Source organism: Aedes aegypti, chromosome 2 (assembly GCF_002204515.2).
Source record: "Aedes aegypti strain LVP_AGWG chromosome 2, AaegL5.0 Primary Assembly, whole genome shotgun sequence".
Taxonomy (NCBI): Eukaryota; Metazoa; Arthropoda; class Insecta; order Diptera; family Culicidae; genus Aedes; species Aedes aegypti.
This window is the reverse complement of record NC_035108.1, coordinates 151,605,387-151,619,075: the sequence shown is the minus strand read 5'-3', so window position 1 is coordinate 151,619,075 and position 13,689 is coordinate 151,605,387. Positions and strand designations below refer to the sequence as shown.

The 13,689-nt window shown below is 33.6% G+C and overlaps 1 protein-coding gene across 6 annotated transcripts in view; it reads left to right on the top strand.

The window, feature by feature from the left end:
• Nucleotides 1-1,366: 1,366 nt before the first annotated feature.
• Nucleotides 1,367-13,689, top strand: part of LOC5564094 (tetraspanin-18) — a 156,287-nt gene continuing 143,964 nt past the window's right edge. For 2 of the 6 annotated variants that reach the window (XM_021842749.1, XM_021842748.1), the window contains exons 1-2: nt 1,367-1,656; nt 9,359-9,469. The gene's annotated coding sequence lies outside the window, so the exon portion shown is untranslated. Of the gene's footprint in view, nt 1,740-8,690; nt 8,842-9,333; nt 9,470-13,689 lie in introns of those variants that run through there. The other 4 variants (XM_021842750.1, XM_021842751.1, XM_021842753.1 and 1 more) reach the window with 4 other exon arrangements.

Below are 13,689 nucleotides of genomic sequence, written 5' to 3'. Positions count from 1 at the left end.
ATAAGCATGTATATATCTCACAAATCATTATTTATCATGGTCTAATCGCTTATCAAAGTGAATCTTGTGACCCAACGATCCTTCCCATTAACAAACATCCCTCCCAGTAACCTTTGTGGAGATGCAGAGGCAAACACGGTCTCCAAATAGCAAAGGTTACACACTAACATTCCTTCCCCCAATCCCACCTGACTGCAAGGACGTGGCCGGCGCCGTTATTGACCCTGTATAAATAGAGGCACTGAATTATGCACATTGAAGAAGATTATGGCCAATCCCAGCCAAATTTCTAGTTGATTCTTTGTGCATTTTCACTGACTTCGGTCAATCACGGAATAGCAACCATTGATATGTGTAGTCAGTCTAAGCTAAGCTCAGCTAAGCTATTTTTCATTGTGATTCACTCAATTAGAACTGAAATGCTCACCATGTGTTGAAAAACCTAATAGTATTCGATTTTAGACAGACATATAATGGATTTTTGATTGATAGAAAATAATTTTGCAATTAATTGATTTTTGCAGCTAACAAGTTTGCTCGTGTTAGTGTACGTGTATTTCCAGTTTTGCAATAGTATTAGTGTAGCCGTAAGAATATAACCTAAAACGAAGCAATGGTGCGAAAACATTCAACATATTCAAGTATTTATGCTTAATATGGACTAATGATCCACTTACCCCACTGATACACTTCCTCCATTGTCTTCTTCTTCTTTCTGGCGTTTACGTCCCCACTGGGACAGAGCCTGCTTCTCAGCTTAGTGTTCTTATGAGCACTTCCAGAGTTATTAACTGAGAGCTTACTATGCCGATGACCATTTTTGCATGTGTAGTATATCGTGTGGCAGGTACGAAGATACTCTATGCCCTGGGAAGTCGAGAAAATTTCCAACCCGAAAAGATCCTCGACCGGTGGATTCGAACCCACGACCCTCAGCTTGGTCATGCTGAATAGCTGCGCGTTTACCGCTACGGCTATCTGGGTCCCCATCCCTCCATTGTACCTTACCTCAAATAAAGGAACATTGTACCGATGAAGGTATTATTTTTCACTGAAATCATTTTTATCATAAGGTATATGGTCATTTCTTTCCGTTACAACGATTATAAGTACATTCGTTACGCTTTTTGAATTTTAAACGTTTAAATGGAGCTTAATCGTGCTTAGAACAAAGTTCAAATTATTGTCACACAGAGTATCCACCGTTTCAAAATGCTTGTCAATTTTACCTTTATTTGAAAACAACTATCATTTGCATCCAAAATCACATCATTTCACCAGCCTAAAACTCTGCTCACTCCTCTCACCAGCTGCATTATTTGCACTTGTAGGAGCCCCCCTCCGTGAGCAACATTTATGCTATCCCCAGCGCGCGCGTTCAGTCAGTTGGGTGTGATCTTCGAGTGAGGTTGTGTAGCTCTGTAGCCATTCGTTCGGTCGAAACGCTTTTCATACGACAGAACACGCGCGCGGGCTCTTTTCTGTTTGACTTGCTTCTGGTTCGTTGCGTTTTTTGGCGGTTTGGTGATCGGATCGGAACGGATACCCCTTTTTGACTCCACCGGTCGGTCGGTCGGTTTTTGGTGTAGGGACGATCGTGTCGTGGTGTTTATTGGTCATATGCAGAGGAGAGCGTTGCTTTCGACGGATAAACAGGTTTGGGTCATTTCTCCTTTCGCTCCGGAGTATTGTTTGCTGGGTGTTTTTGTTTTCTTTTCGGGTAGAAGTATTGTTTTTCGGTAATACAGTCAACGCTGGAATAAAGTGCTCACTTGCTTATAATCACGGAAGTAGGCGAAAATATTGTGTAAAGCATGAAATAATGTAATTAAAATGCTTGTACTTATTTGATTTCTGTTTGGATTCTACAAAGAAGAAACAAATGTATCCAAAGAGATGTGTCAAAATTAAGTGTCCACTTGGCGTTTCATCGACCTAGCAATATCTTACCCCTACTTGTTCATAGTTTTTTATCACAACGTGCCGTTTTAGATATTCAAGACTTTTGGGAAGCGTTTTGAAGTTAGTTGTGTTAGATTATGCAAGTTTCTAGTTAATATCAGTTCGGTTGTACTGTTACGGTGTGTCTAAAACCGAATGAAAAAAAATTGAAAAAAATACCATTTATTCTGCATCCACAATTCGAAAGATATAGTATCGTAGCATCAACTTCGCGAATTTAAAAAAGGTTCCATCGAGGGAAATTCAAGTTATAGTGATTTTAAAAATCAATACCTATTTCAAGGAATATTTTATTGTTCGAAAATGAACCTAGACGACATCATTATTCTAACACAAATAAAACAAGCATCAGGTTCACATTCAACATTCAAAAGAAATAATATTTAAGCATCTTTCTAGTGAATTTGAAGTCTTTTCTTTGACGGAATCGCAAATTTTGTTGGTTTGAGTATTTAACATTCCATTTGATTTATTTTAGGGCTCTTTAATAGACATATGTATTTTAACATGATTTTTACTGGGCATTCAAACAAAACAGTATTTTAGCACGTTTATGAAAATTTGACAATATTTTATCGGAGGAGAGTTTGATTTGAAATTTTGAAACCAAAATATTTAAAAAAATTTACCTTTAATCGATAGATAACTCATGGTTTCAGTTGTAAAGTTTATTTGAACAAGCGTAGATTTTTCTCAAGTGTTAGGTGTTTCGAGGACCGGCCAATATCAAATATAATCGGAGCGCTTTCAAATAGACTGCAAACCATGCTGCACACCCCCTGCATAAGTGTACACAGAGAATTATAAATATGACACTCTTGACTTAAATGGCTTTCTTTTCTAATATATTCTCCATGGAATGGCTAACATTAAATTGAGTAACGGGTACATTACGGAGAATTGCACCTGTAGACATAAAATCAGAGGCTTTTTATAATTTTGAAATGCATTTATGGCACCACATTAATTTCATAATCAGCTGTACGTAGCAAAGTTTTTTATTTTCCATTAATTTGCTTGTGTTTAAAACATAAAACATAAAAAGTTGAACCAAATCATTCATATAACTATTTACTTCGACAAAATTCAAAAGAAAAGTATGACATTATTTAAAGTAAAATATAGAAGTAAGCATAAACTTCAATGAATCATATAACTGAATTGGGCCATTTTTAAATGATATAACAGGCAAGTTTTCCATCAAAGTTTGTTCAATATTTTGATTAAATATTCTACCGAAAAGGTTTTTCAAGCAACATTATTGAAAATCTGTTTTCTTTAAGAACAAAATAAAAAAAAGTGCTGGAAGCTTAATATTAAAACCAAAGAGTCTAATATTGAACTGTAGTCTGATGTGCCTAAACTGGTGTTTTCTTTCACATAGATTTCCATTGGGGTGCGGAAGTTCTTGAAACCAATGATTCGTGTGCGCTTCTGAATTCGAATAACATAACATAAAATATTCAAATTTAGAGGCGAGTGATTTGAAGGTGAATACTCAAGTTGTAAAATATGATCTTCAGTGAAGTCTCCATAACTTTGTTATTTTTAAACCAACTTTGAAATTTTTGGCATTCTCTTCAAAACTAATTTTGAATTTTGAAAAGTTTGTGGAACATCAAAATAGTCTAAATTCGAAAATAAGCCTTAGTTACAAGTAGTTTTCTTCATAATTTTCCCTCATTTTATCAATAAAGTCATCTTTATTTGACCATTTGACGATTACATTTATTTTACATGCTTTTGTAGCAATTTGAGTTGCTTTTTAACTTTGTTGGCAACAGGTTAAAAAAAACATGTTTCGACTAAGTTATTTAACAAAAACGGCTCGAAAACGTGAATACAAATTTTTTTAAAGTTTTTGTTTGTCATCATGTTTATGTTCATTACAAACTATGTGCACTTTTTAACTCGTATAACTACGTAGAACAACATGCTTCTAAAACTCTAGTTCAATAGTAAGCTTGTAAATTCCGGCAAAAACAAAAAATCGACTTTTTAAGGAAAAAACGGTGTTTAATACAGTAATGGACAAAACTTTTACAACTTTTTATTCAAAACAATTCATCTCAAATTCTGACAGCTTACTCAAAAACTGTCTTCAGCAAACTTGTTCATCTCGTGACGAAATCCATGTCAAATCGGTCAGTCACAGAACTCAACCATCTTCGAATTGGAGTAAATTTTGCACATGTTTTTGGCATCATTCGGACTCGAGAATAACTTTTCAAAATGGCCTATAAATTTTTGCATGTAACTTATTTGAAAAAACTCCGAAACTGTTGATTTTAGAGAAAAATCTTCTATGACGAAGTTGTAGTGAACCTTTTGGCCTACAAGAAACAAATACAAACTGAAAAAAAAAATTTATGATTTTGTTAGAAAAAATCAAATTTAAAACTTAAATTTTAAATAACACAAAAACCCCATTTTTATTATTTTTATATTTTCACTATAGAATTTTGATAGTAAATAGATGTTTGGGACAAAGTTTCATGAATTTTTTAATAAAAAAGTTTTTCTAAGAATAACTTTTGGTCGATTTTCTTAATTTTGTTGTTTTTTTTTTGTCAAAATAAATACGTTCTGATGATACAATAAGTATCTTGAATATACGAATAATTTCTCTAGAAGTAGCCATTTTCAAATTATATAAAGTTTTATGCAAAAATATTATTCGGAATAATTTCAAGATTCCTATTGTATCATCAGAACGTATTTATTTTGACAAAAATTCAAAATTTTGAAAATCGGCCAAAAGTTGTTCCTACACACCAAAAAAATCTTAGATTTACACGTAACGTAATTTTAGCCTCAATCATGCAAAGCCATTTCTCATGTATTATTCAATGATAAAACCTATAAACACATCTATTATATACAACATTGTTACCAAAATCCTTAATATTGAACGCGAAACGTCTTCTCTCGAAGCATGTTGCATGCAAAACGGCACGGTTTACATGATTTTCACGCTGAAAATTCAATCATAAATAATGTACATGGAATGACAAGCCGTCGATCCATCCATGTGCATTATTTTTGACAGAATATTCAGCGTAGAATCATGTAAACCGAGAATTTTTGTTTGCAATTTCACTTTCAAGATGCAAGAAAGCATGCAACATTGGAGAATGTTGGATGGAAGATCATGAAATGTTTCAGTTTCACTCAAGTTTGCAAGCATTATCGAATGCAATGAGACAGTTTACATTAATTATCGTTGAATGTTCAGTTGCAACTCGTTTTACATGATTATCATAAAAAATTACGTGCCATGTAAATTTGAGAATTTTTTGCTGTGTAGAAAAACCTTTTTATTAAAAATTTCTCCACCATGAAACTTTGTCCAAAACATCTATTCACTATTAAGATTCTATGGTGAAAATTAAAAAAAATATTAAAAATGAGATTTTGTGTAATATGAAATTTAACTTATTTTTGATAACTACCGAAAAGCTAAACATTACATATAATTTGCAATTGGATTAGATGGACAAATTGATGTGAAGATTTGCGAAAAAGTTACACGTCTTCTCAGTGAGAATCGAACTCACGACTCCCCTGGCTTGCCCCCGACTTGCTGGCTAGTGTAGTGTGCTATTCCTATATCTAAAAAACAATGCGCTCTCGGGCTAGGCATTGGATATATATAGAAAGCGTTGTGTTTGGATGGGCATCTAATTCTTCCGAAAGAGGTGCACTTTGCGAAAGAGGACCACGTGATTATTGAGCTGAAATCGAATTCAGGTTAACTTCTGCGTTCATGAGTCCTCTCATGGCGTAGTGGTTAACGCGCCCCAACTAGAGATCGGGGAGTCGTGAGTTCGATTCTCACTGAGAAGACGTGTAACTTTTTCGCAAATCTTCACATCAATTTGTCCATCTAATCCAATTGCAAATTATATGTAATGTTTAGCTTTTCGGTAGTTGTTAAACTTCCACTCGGCTGGTTGGCCGTAAAACCACGATTCATAATTAAAACAAGTATTTATCGAGCAACGGACTCATGTTCCGTAACCGGTCGTTTGAGAACGTCGCGACCCATTGGAAGCCCACACAATAGAAACCTCAGCCAGCGCAGTTGCTGGCTAGTGTAGTGTGCTATTCCTATATCTAAAAAACAATGCGCTCTCGGGCTAGGCATTGGATATATATAGAAAGCGTTGTGTTTGGATGGGCATCTAATTCTTCCGAAAGAGGTGCACTTTGCGAAAGAGGACCACGTGATTATTGAGCTGAAATCGAATTCAGGTTAACTTCTGCGTTCATGAGTCCTCTCATGGCGTAGTGGTTAACGCGCCCCAACTAGAGATCGGGGAGTCGTGAGTTCGATTCTCACTGAGAAGACGTGTAACTTTTTCGCAAATCTTCACATCAATTTGTCCATCTAATCCAATTGCAAATTATATGTAATGTTTAGCTTTTCGGTAGTTGTTAAACTTCCACTCGGCTGGTTGGCCGTAAAACCACGATTCATAATTAAAACAAGTTATTTTTGATTTTTTTATGAAAATAAATAACATATTTTTTCAGTGTATATTTTTTTCCTTATAGTCCAAACGGCTTTTTCATAACACGTTAATATCTAAAATCAACAGTTTCGGAGTTTGAATTTTTCAAATAAGTTGCATGCAAACATTTTTAGGCCTTTTTTAAGTTATTCTCGAGTCAAAATTATAAATTTTTCTATGAAAAACACTTATTCTACCAAACCAAAAACATGTACCACATTTAAACCAAATCGAAGACTATAGAGAACGATTTTTGATTTTTTCGATTTATTTTGCATGGAATTCGTCTCGTCAAAATCTACAACTTTGCTGAGGATACCATGAAGCTATTACTTCAATATTATTAGTTATGTCAACTATTAAAAATCGTCAAAACATTTACTTTAGTCAAACCATTACTGCTTTTGAACTCGTGACTGGAAAAATCACTAAAAATATATGGTGAAATTCAAGTTATTTCTGAGAAACTGTGTAAACTCCATTCAAATCGGCCCATAAATGACTCAGATATAACTCTTTAAAGTTGTATGGAAAATCGAAAAAGTTGCAAATGTTTTGTCCAATACTGTAGTTCTCGTTGAATAACTAATTCAAGACAGTTTTTCAATTATATGTGTTCTGTATACAGTTCAAAAACAAATCAACCGGCTTTAAAATCATGGAAAAGGCTCTAGAATCGATAGAGTATTCATGAAAGTATGGTCAAACAAGGATGATTTTTTTTTTTATAAAATGAGGAATAATTTGAAGAAAACAACCTTTAACTAACATTTGTTCTCATTTGAGAAATACAAATATGTTCTCCAACTTTTCATAAATTTAAATTTGAAGAGAATGATGCTCAAAGCTTCAATGTTGGTTAGAAAATATCAAAGTTTTGAAGACTTCACTAAAGTTCATATTTTAAAACTTGAAAATTCACCTTCAAGTTGCTAGTGCCACCTTAATATGTTCTTATCTTAATATGTTTGACTCAAATTTTGAGGTTAATTTTTTCATGCGATACAAATTTGTACTCTTCTGAATTTGTATCACATAAAAAATTAACCTCAAAATTTGAGTCAAACATATTAAGATAAGAACATATTAAGGTGGCACTAGCAACTTGAAGGTGAATTTTCAAGTTTTAAATTATTTGTGGCTTGGAAAGATATCGAAAAACTGAGCCGCTCCCTAATGTCTAGGTTTATTAAGAAGTTATCCTTAAAATAAATCATAAGAATATGCTACTTAACATACAAACCCCTATAACATCAACGAAATGTCTTCAAAATTACAGGAAATATCAAAAGATAGCACACCTTTTGAATGTTCAATTTAAATTTGATGGTTGTTCAATTCGTTATTGAATGGTAAATGAAGCAGCGCACAAGATTTTTTTAAACAAAAATATCCTTTGGAAATCGCTCAAATTATTCAATTTACTATAACTTTCATTTCAATCCATGAAGCATTGCCAAATTCACGGAGAGGATGCAAGGATATCTTTCGAATAGTCATTGCAGAATTGATGGTCATTTATTTTCGCTAATAACGGTATTAGACACAACGTGTGCTGCTGTATTTCGTAAACGTATTTCAACAGTTTATACTGGGAAAATGCTCCAATCAGTATTCTTGTATAGAATAATCTAAACACGATTGAAATAAGTGCTTCCTGAGAGTTCTCCGTATATAAATATCTATGTTTTCTTGATAAGCCATTCAAATCAAATGGAAAATCAAGCACTTATATATGTCGTGTTTACACAATAATACTGTTTTGACCGGATTTACTTGGTGAATTTTCCAATACAATCAATTAAAAAGTATTTACGCCATATAACAGCACAAGGGAACAGGCTTCGACCGAACAATTCCCTAAAATATAAGAAACTTCTTCAAAAAAGTTTCTCAAAAGTCATAAATAGCTAAATCAGTATAGTTGGGATGAAAAACTTTGGACAAATCGGAGTAAAATATTACTTAGTGAAGAGAACACAAAGTGGACACTTAATTTTTAAAAGAGATCAAATGTTACATGTGAACCTGTTCCCGTTTTAACACCTGGTTTTTGCCAATTTCCGTGAAAAAAGCAAGTGGATATTTAATTTTGACAATTACTGTATGGTTGTACCGCTAAAAGTGTGCAAACGAGTGACTGGCGCAGTGAAGGAAGGTTCTTGATAATACGCTGAAACAGAGAAGAATAACACGAGATACCGATTAGTATTCGGAGCATCATAGATGCTCTTGGAATCTCGCTCGTTTGTTTGTGCGATCAGTTTTCAAGCCGGAGACGAGTTTGGACCGGGCGTAATTATTCCCAACGAATCCGCAAACGTGCATAAGAAAGAGAAGAAGGAAATTAAATCAACGAAGTAATGTAAATACGAACGAAATAAAACAAACCATCATCCGTTGGAGAGAAGCAAACGAAATGGATCTATAGTGATATACTATTGGCAATCGAATTAAGATATACAGCGAGCGAAATGCAAAGTGAAACGAACTCGTGGTTTGAATTGAAACTCGATCGATCGGTCGTTATTGTTGGATAACCGGACGATTAACGAATTAGGCAATCCAAACTGTACTGTGTGTGGTGCATTTGCACAGAATAAATGACAGATTTGTTGGGAATCGAACGCATGTGTGCAAGTGATTGCTTTGAAGACGGTTTTATTTCTGTACAAATTTGACGTTATACTTTGATTGAAATCAGTCAGCATTTCAAATGTTTAAATCTATTTTTCATATCTACAACCGAGAAAAACAACGATTCAAAAATCTTATTCAAAAGCAACCACTTATCCACACATATTCCCGCTTGTGATAGTGAAGTAAAAAATATATACGAGATGTTCATTCTTAACAGCTGTTATAATAAAATTTATGTTTAGTGTCAGAGAATAGCCACAGAAAGCAGTAGATAGAACAGTGTTGAAACGTGACACCATAACAAAATAAAGGCAGTGTGCTGATAACTACTCCGTCCCGAACAAGTGCAATAGGTAAGTAATCACCAGTTGATTTATGTTTAGTTTTATTTGATTATATTCAGAGGTTTCCGCCTTCCGCCTGCGTTATTTTTAATTCTATTCATTTAATATTTTAAGATCAAAATCCAGACACCTATTTAAATAAGTTTTAGAGAAACTTAAAGTAGATGGAGTACACAGCAAAAAATCTTAAATTTATGTGACACGTAAACTTTAATGATAATAATGTAAAACGAATTATACCATGACCCCACAGTTATGGATCAAATAGTGTGGAGTCCAACCTATGAAATTCAATAAAACGACATGGAAAACGTAAAATTGTAATTTAAAAGCACGAATCGAATCGTTCTAAATTGGAACTTCGGTTAGTAAACTGTTTTGAGTTTAATATTTACATAGGATTGCATAAAAATTAAAAATTGTGTCGGTTCCTGAAAACCATATTATGGATCAATTTTCATATTATGGATCAAATTGTGACATATTATGGATCAGTGCGCAAAATCAAGAGATTTTCCACTCAATGCATCTGTATTGCATGGTATGGCAAAAGTTAACAATGTGTCATATATTAATGCAAAAAATAGCAGTGTTAGAGCTGGAAACAAGGGTAAAATGTCCTTTTTATTGTGATACTGCATTGTAGTAACTGAGACATGAACTGTTTCCGCTCCACACCAAGTTTTCCACCCATTTTTGTCTGCTAAAATATGAAATTTACAAACCTTGATGTTTTATTAGTTTTATCCTTAGTGCTGTTGTCTAAAAATGTCGAATCCAATGCATAAAATAGCAGAAATCTACATTCTTTGGAAGTGATCCATAACCGTGGTAAACAATCATTTCCTGGTCCATATTATGGATCACTAGTAAGAAGTGCTAATATTCGGTATTTTGAATCAAAATTCAAGTAGAATGTTTTCCAAAGATGAATTCATACTAAATCGAAGCGAACGAGCATAAAACATGCTATAGCATTTGAATTTTACCACCTGTGGGAGCTTATGAATGCTGACGGCACTTCTTACAGAAAACGACCATATAATGATAGCTGTGTGGTACCAACTAAACATTTGTCAAAAACACTGTTATTTAGCGGTTGAATGTTATGCTTAACATTACAAATGGTAGAAGACAAATAGTATAACATGGGAAAAATATGTTTTACGTCAACGTTTATGTTTTGAGCGAGTTATCCGATGTTGAACGCCAAAGTGATCCGTCACTGTGGGTGATCCGTAACTGTGTGGGCATGGTAACTGAATATTCAACGATAAATAATGTAAACTGTCTCATTGCATTCGAAAATGCTTGCAATCTTGAATGAAACTAAAACATTTCATGATCTTCTATCCAACATTCGCCAATATTGAATGCTTTTTTGCATCTAGAAAGTGAAATTGCAAACAAGAATGCTCGTTTTACATGATTCTACGCAGAATATTCTGGCATATATAATGCACATGAATGAATCGACGGTTTGTCATTTGATGTGCATTATTTATGATTGAATTTTCAGTGTAAAAATCATGTAAACCGAGCCGTTTTGCATAAAACATTCTTTAAGAGAAGATGTTTCGTGTCCAATATTATGGATTTTGCTAGCAATGTTGCACAGCAAAAAATTCTCAAATTTACATGGCACGTAATTTTCTATGTTTTTCATGTAAAACGAATTTTAACTGAATATTCAACGACAAATAATGTAAACCTTCTCATTGTATTCAAAAATGCTTGCAATCTTGAGTGAAACTGAAACATTTCATGATCTTACATCCAACATTCGCCAATGTTGCATGCTTTCTTGCATCTTGAAAGTGAAATTGCAAACAAGAATGCTAGGTTTCCATGATTCTACGCTGAATATTCTGTGAAAAATAATGCACATGGATGGATCAACGGCTTGTCATTCCATGTGCATTATTTATGATTGAATTTTCAGCGTGAAAATCATGTAAACCGAGCCGTTTTGCATGCGACATTCTTTTGGAGAAGACGATTCTTGTTCAATATTAAGGATTTTGGTAACAATGTTGGATAAAACAGATCTGTTTATGTGTTTTATCATTGAATTACACATGAGAAATGGCTTTGCATGATTGAAGCTAAAATTACGTTACGTGTAAATCTAAAATTTTTTTGGTGTGTGGATATAATAGATGTGTTTGTAGGTTTTATCATTGAATAAAACATGAGAAACGGCTTTGCATTATTAAAGCTAAAATTACGTTACGTGTAAATCTAAGATTTTTTTGGTGTGTACCGTGTACCTTTTAATTCCGCTTCTAAATGCTTATCTGTGACAGATACCCGTATTTCGACTACCACTTGCAGTCTTCTTCAGTGTTAGTTACTCGTATCCATGGATACGAGTAAGTAAGTAACATTTAGTTAGTTTATGTGGACCCCTACACAGCAAAAAACTCTCAAATTTACATGGCACTTAAATGATAATCATGTAAAAGGAGTTGCAACTGAACATTCAACGATAATAATTAATGTACACTGTCTCATTGCATTCGAATATGCTTGCAATCTTGAGTGAAATTGAAAAATTTCATGATCTTGCATCCAACATTCGCCAATACTGCATGCTTTCTTGCATCTTGAAAGTGAAATTGCAAACAAGAATACTCGGTTTACATGATTCTACACTGAATATTCTGTCAAAAATAATGTACATGGATGGATCGACGGCTTGTCATGTCATGTGCATTATTTATGATTGAATTTTCAGCGTGAAAATCATGTAAACCGAGCCGTTTTGCATTCTTCGAGAGAAGACGTTTCGCGTTCAATATTATGTTGTATATAATAGATGTGTTTATAGGTTTTATCATTGAATAATACATGAGAAATGGCTTTGCATGATTGAGCCTAAAATTACGTTACGTGTAAATCTAAGATTTTTTTGGTGTGTAGAAGCTAATGTGAAAGTTTGAGTGAAATCCATCCATCAAGTCGAAAAGGAAGCTTAGCGCGATAACTTATTTGTTTCGACCGACATTCTCCATATCAAATTTCTTTGGCGGTCATTTTGTTTTTGGTCAATTTATCGAAATAAAATGTGTGCTCTACAATGCCAGGTAATAAGGAGCTACTCTGAAAAAAAAATGCAAATCGGTTCAGTATTCTTGGAGAAATCTGATAATTACGATATGAGGTTTTTTAGAGTTTCCAAAATCTTTATTTGTTCAGGGTGGTACCAGAAACATAAATGCTCATTCCTCAAAGACGGCTGCACCAAATTGCTTCATTTTTTTACAACATACTCGCATTAATGTATGCGTGAAGTGAACATACGAAACATGTTCCTACACTTGTTCGTATTAGACCATACTGATTCTAGATTTAAGAGGTGGATGATTGAATTTTGCTCATTTTGACAAACCCCTCCCTCTCTTCCGAAATCATACTTGAAGCTCGTAAAGTAAATAAATACTTATTCGTTTATAATTAAGCTGTATAGATATGCCACAAAAGTTCAATCCAATGGACGCAGTGGCTTAACCTACCCAACAAAAAAAAAAAAGCTGTATAGATTATTTTCCACGTCACTGAAATGTTGCACAATTCGCTATACCAATCACGAGGTTAATAAGTTTCAGACCCCTTTCTCATTAAAAAACGAAACCTGTTCCTTTTATGTGACGAAACCGAAGTTGACCATTTCGTTCACCCGTTGAAAGCATATGACGGATTCCATGTCAAATCGGTCAGTCACAGAACTCGACCATCTTCGATTTGGATTGAATTTTGCACATGTTTTTGGTATGGTAGAATAAGTGTTTTCCATAGAAAAATTGATCATTTTGACTCAAGCGTAACTTTTGAAAATGGCCTATAAATGTTTGCATGCAACTTATTTGAAAAATTCTAACTCCGAAACTGTTGATTTTAGAGAAAAATGTTCTATGAAGAAGTTGTAGTGAACCGTTTGGACTATAAGAAAAAAATATACACTGGAAAAATATTTCATTTATTTTCATACAAAATTCAAATATTAAACTTAAATTTTAAATTACACAAAAACCCCATTTTTAATATTTTTTAAATTTTCACCATATAATCTTGATAGTAAAAACAGGTTTGGGACAAAGTTTCATGATGGAGAAATTTTTAATAAAAAAGTTTTTCTAAGAACAACTTTTGGACGATTTTCAAAATTTTGATTTTTTTTGTCAAAATAAATACGTTCTGATGATACAGTAAGCATCTTGAAATGATTC